Source organism: Dromiciops gliroides, chromosome 6, assembly GCF_019393635.1.
Source record: "Dromiciops gliroides isolate mDroGli1 chromosome 6, mDroGli1.pri, whole genome shotgun sequence".
Lineage (NCBI taxonomy): Eukaryota > Metazoa > Chordata > Mammalia > Microbiotheria > Microbiotheriidae > Dromiciops > Dromiciops gliroides.
Window position 1 is genome coordinate 6,099,651 of NC_057866.1, and position 5,074 is coordinate 6,104,724.

Here is a 5,074-nt window from a genome sequence, read left to right on the forward strand (position 1 = left end):
TTCCTTAAAGTAGCTGAGCAATGCCTGGTCAGAGCCAGGCGGTCATCACTTCGGGATCCCTCCAGGGCCCAGCCTAGGGTAAAGGGCCCGTCAATCCATACACAAATATTTATTGAGCTCAATAACATCGTAGTCACTCCATAAAGACTTGTTTATTAAGTGACTGATCTTTGCTTGACCAGGGTCAAAGGGCAGCCAATGCCCTGTGGTTGGATTTCACAGAACCACAGACTGTCAGGGTTGGGAGACATCATGGAGTTAGGTCAACACCCTCAGGATTTTCAGAGTTGAAAGGGACCTCCCTGGCCATGTATTCCAGCCCACACTTGATCAAGAGTCTCCAGTGCAGTGTCTCCAATAAGGGGCGATCCAGTCTTTGCTTCATAACTCCAATGTGATGGGGGTTGTTTTTCAGCTGTTTTCTGGTAGTGACCGACTCTTCGTGACCCTATTCAGGGTTTTCTTGACAGAGGTACTGGAGGGTTTTGCCATTTCCTTCTCCTGCTCATTTTACAGATGAAGAAACTGAGGAAAGCGAGGTGAAATGACTTGCCCAAGGTCACATAGCCAGTGAGTGTCTGAGGCTGGATTTGAACTCATGAAGATGAGTCTTCTTGACTCCAGGCCTGGCGTTCTATCTACTGTACCACTTAGCCACCCTCCATTGTGGGGGATCGCTAATTCTGAGGCCACCTGCCCAACTTCAGGATGGCTTCGATAGAAAGCATGTCTGACTTGGCACCTAAACTCCTTCTTTATGACTTTCCCCAATTGTTCCTAGCTCTGTCCTCTGGGACCAAACAGCCAATCAGCTCCCTTTGAAGTAGAAGGCACCGGGGTAAGAATTGAGAGGGACATGTAAGCTCCCCACAAGTATCTGAAGGAGGAGACCTCAGCCCCGCTCAGCTTGACCAAGCAGATTCCGATCCATAAAAGTGCCCGGCACATAGTAAGTACTTGTTGCCCTCCCCACAAAGGGCAGAACCAGGAACAATGGGGAATGATTTGGGGCTGATGGGGCACCAGCGACGAGAACCGTGCCCAAAGTGGACTGGCTTGTCAGCGGGGTGGGGACTCCCCTCCTTGGAGAGCTCTGGGCAGGGATGGACCCCCACTTGTTGGAAGATTAGGGTGAAGATTCCCCATCTGTAGGCTTATTGTCACGTCCTGAGCTTTGGGCACTGGAGATGGCCATTCTGACACCCTTGGACCCTTCCACGTCCCCCACGAGTCACTGTACAGACAAGAGCATGAGGCCTGGACCAAAGAACACACTTGCTGAAAGTCATAGGGCCGGCTCGGGCCTGGGCTGTGCAGGGACACCATGGAGCTGTCCCAGGACCTGGGGCCCCAGACCGTCCCTCCACCGGATGCAGGAAGTGCTCGGTCTCGGGAAGGGAAGGCCTCCTGGGTCATGCCTGCCATCCTGCTGTGGCCGAGCCCCAGAGGAGAGCTCGCTCAGCCGTGGGCCCGGCTTCTTTCTGCTGAGTCACAGGAGGCGAGCTCTGACCCTGACCACACGCATTTCTCAGATTCCAGGTCCAGTTTACCAAGGCCATGATTTTGGGCCCGAGGCCCCACAGACTGACTCATCGCGAGCCTCAAATTCCCAGGGTAATGTAGAGGAACTGAGCGTGCTGGGGCAGTCCTCTGAGTCTGTCCCCTGCAGCAACCCGCCCTGGGCCTGGCTGTGAGGGCAGCCCAGGTGACCTGCCTGTCCCGGGGGCCCAGACTCCTGTCCTGGGCTCGGCTCCAGTGTGTGGAAGGTTCACATGTTCTTGGGAATCACTGAATAAGCAGAAACCTCCTTGGGTCACTCCTAGGCATCAGTGGAGCTGAAGCAGCCCCTCTCCCCACCCTGCCCAGATATCTCCCTTGTCTGCCTGGCATTCCACCATTAAAGTCACACCTGATAATTTGGGCTTTATTTCAAGAAGGGAAGCTGGAGTGGAGGGACAGCAGGGCCTGGGTAGAGCAGAGTGCTAGCCAATCTCAGAAGGAGTGGCTGGCATAGAGAAAAGTGGTTATGGGAGAAGAGCTGCCAGTGTTCCCCAACCTACATCCATTCTCTCTCCCTCCCTCCCTCTCTCTCTCTCTCTCTCTCTCTCTCTCTCTCTCTCTCTCTCTCTCTCTCTCTCTCTCTCTCTTTTTGGTGAGGCAATTGGGGTTAAGTGACTTGCTTAGGGTCACACAGCTAGTAAGTGTCCATCCATTCTTTTATTCATGTATTCATTTATTCAGGCAAGCAATGGAGAAGCATTTGTTAATCACTACTGTATGCCAGTCACTGTGCTAAGCACAAACATTTATGGAGCAACAACTGTATGTAAGCTGCTGATTCTCAAATCTACCCCTCCTGCCCCAAAGTCTCTTCTGATTTCCAATCAACTAGACGTGTCCAAAACCCAAGTCCCAGTATTCCTCCCTAAACCCTTCCCCTTCCTATCTTCCCAGTCACCAAGGAGGGCAATGCATCCTCCTGTTTGCCTGGGCTCACAGCCAAGGTGCTGCCCTCCACTCCTCATTCTCTTGGACCCCGACATTGCTTTTACCTTCACTCCCCTTTCCCTCCTTAAGCATTACCACCATGCCTCCCCCAGTGCAGACTCTCATCACTCCAGTCTGGGCTGCTGCAGTGGTGGCTGGGGTGGGGGCTGCCTGCCTCAATCACTCCCACTCATCTTCCACGAAGCCATCTACATGACCTCCCTAAAGTATAGGTCGAACTGTATCATCCTCTTACTCAGTAAACCCCATGGCTCCCTATTGCCTATGGAATCAGAGATAAAACCCCTGCCTGGCATTCAAAGCCCTTCCGAACCTGCCCCCCCCCCATACTCTGTGCTCACACCTGCTCCTGCCCCAGGGCTCGAAGGCTCTACCACACCATCTCTGCCCCTGGCTGCCTTCAGGTATCCCACCTTCCGCAGGGAGCCTTTCTCGCCTTCCTCTGTTGGGTGGCTCCTGTTTCTCCTGCCTATAGCTTGTCTGTACAGAGGGGTTTGCTCCTGGGGAAAGGGGCTATCTTTGGCCTTCCTCTGTTCTCCCAGCACTGAGCATGTGCCAGGTGCTCAGCTGGCACCTAGTAGACCGACCGCCCCTTCTAGGCAGGGGACTTTCCCCTCTCTGCACCACTTGTTTCCTTCTCTCCAAAATCAGGGTTTGGGATGAGCGATTGCTGGGCTTTTCTAGGTTGAAAGGCCCAGGATTCTCTGGATTCAAACACTGAGTAAGGAAACAGGACAAGATCATTGTCAAGCCAGGAAAACCAAACAAAAATAAATGTGCAGCCATCCCATGCTCTCAGACCTTCCTTTTTGCCATCCCATTCTTGCCAATTGGCTTCCTCTTCATTCCCATGTCTGGGTGGACATGGGATTCAAGAATCCCAGAGCTTAGACACTGTAAAGGACATTTGGAGTCAGACCAGAGACTTCTGGCTTCACACACATATAGAGCTGTGAGGTAGAAGAAGGATCAGATTGTTCTGGGTGGCCCCACGGGGTAGAGCCAGGAGCTGTGGGATGTACAAGAGGAAGACTTGGGCTCAGTTCTAGAAAGGATATTCTCAATTTATAGTATTTAATTAGACAATAACAACAAAGAAAAACATTTCAAAGATGCAAAAGGTTTATTTAGATGCATGCTGCTAATATTGTCAATGATGATTGGTTAGCTCAACAGATTCATTAATAACATGATCTGAGATGCCCATTCATTCATTCATTATTCAACAAATATGCATCAGTCACCATCCTTTTGTAGGCCTTGGCCTAGGCTATTGGTGATAGAAAGACATAATTCCTGTCTGGGACTCAGTGGCTTTGGAAAAACCTTTCTATTTTCAAGATTCAGTGAGTCCAACAAATGATACTCTGAGGCATCTTTGATGTGATGTTGTTATCTTTGAGAACTCCAGGCTTCACCTCCTCCATCTCTGCCTGAAGACAAATTTTCTCCTAAAAAAAAGTTTTTCTGACACTTAAAAACAATCATGACTACTTTCCAAGATCCCTTTCTTCCTGTACAGATTCTTAATTTCATTGTTGTTTTACAAGTTTTATTGATATGTTTTGTTTTTCTGTTCCAAACGTTGCAGACTCCCTTCTCCACTCAGTGAGGGGTCTCTTGTAATGGGTGAGTGTGACGTGTCATCAACGCATCATGTCATTCACTATGTGACTCTCTTAGAGCCTCAGTTTCCCCCTCTGTCACATAGAGAGAATGGTACCTACAGTACCCACATCCCTTGGTTGTGGTTCTCTCCACCACCACCCCTGGCCCCCACCAAGGACCCATCCATCGAGGCCAACAAAGGTGTAATGGTCACTGAGGGAGCTGTGGCCAGGGGCCCTAAAAATAAAAGCAGCCTCCAGCTCTCCAGGCCTGAGGCTTGTCTGTCTGTCCACCTTCATAAAGCCAAGGTTCTGTGTGTCCAAGTCAGGGTCTCAGTCCATTGTCTCCAGCCCACTTTTTTTTTTTTTTGCATGGGGCAATGGGGGTTAAAGTGACTTGCCCAGGGTCACACAGCTAGTAAGTGTCAAGTGTCTAAGATCAGATTTGAACTCAGGTCCTCCTGAGTCAAGGGTCGGTGCTTTATCCACTATGCCTCCTAGCTGCCCCCTCCCCCAGCCCACTTTTTGACCTTTTCCTGAATCCCTTCTCTCTCTGGCAACCCTACCCATTAAAGGGTGCCCTTGTGCACCCTTGGCTGGCCAGCCGTGACACCAAAGCTCCCCCCCACAAGCTCATTCCAAGTTTGGGGTTGTCAAGGGGAAGTGTCCAACTGCTGCCTCACATGTGAGAAACGTGGGAGCCTCTGAGAGGCCCTTTTGTCTGGGCCTTTAGCTGGGGCAGTTTGCAGAGCGGGGGAGCAGAGTTTCCATCTGGCCCCAAACTCAGCACCCCAAGGAAATACCACGAATCGTGGGGCACAGTTGGCTGTGGCTGAGTCGCAAAAACCCCCTGCAAAGGCTTCTGACTCTCCAGCAGAGGCACCTAAAGGAGACCATGGGGCTGGGCTGGACTGAGGGGGTCTCTGGCCAGTACAACCCCCCCTCCCAGTGAGCCTGGA

General features: G+C 51.3%; 1 long non-coding RNA gene across 1 annotated transcript; it reads left to right on the forward strand.

Annotated features, from left to right (window-relative positions):
* Positions 1–257: 257 nt before the first annotated feature.
* On the forward strand, positions 258–2,065 carry LOC122732739. The gene is made up of 3 exons (XR_006353645.1): positions 258–472; positions 782–949; positions 1,533–2,065. It is a non-coding gene; the product is annotated as an uncharacterized LOC122732739 (long non-coding RNA).
* The last annotated feature ends 3,009 nt before the right edge of the window (positions 2,066–5,074 follow it).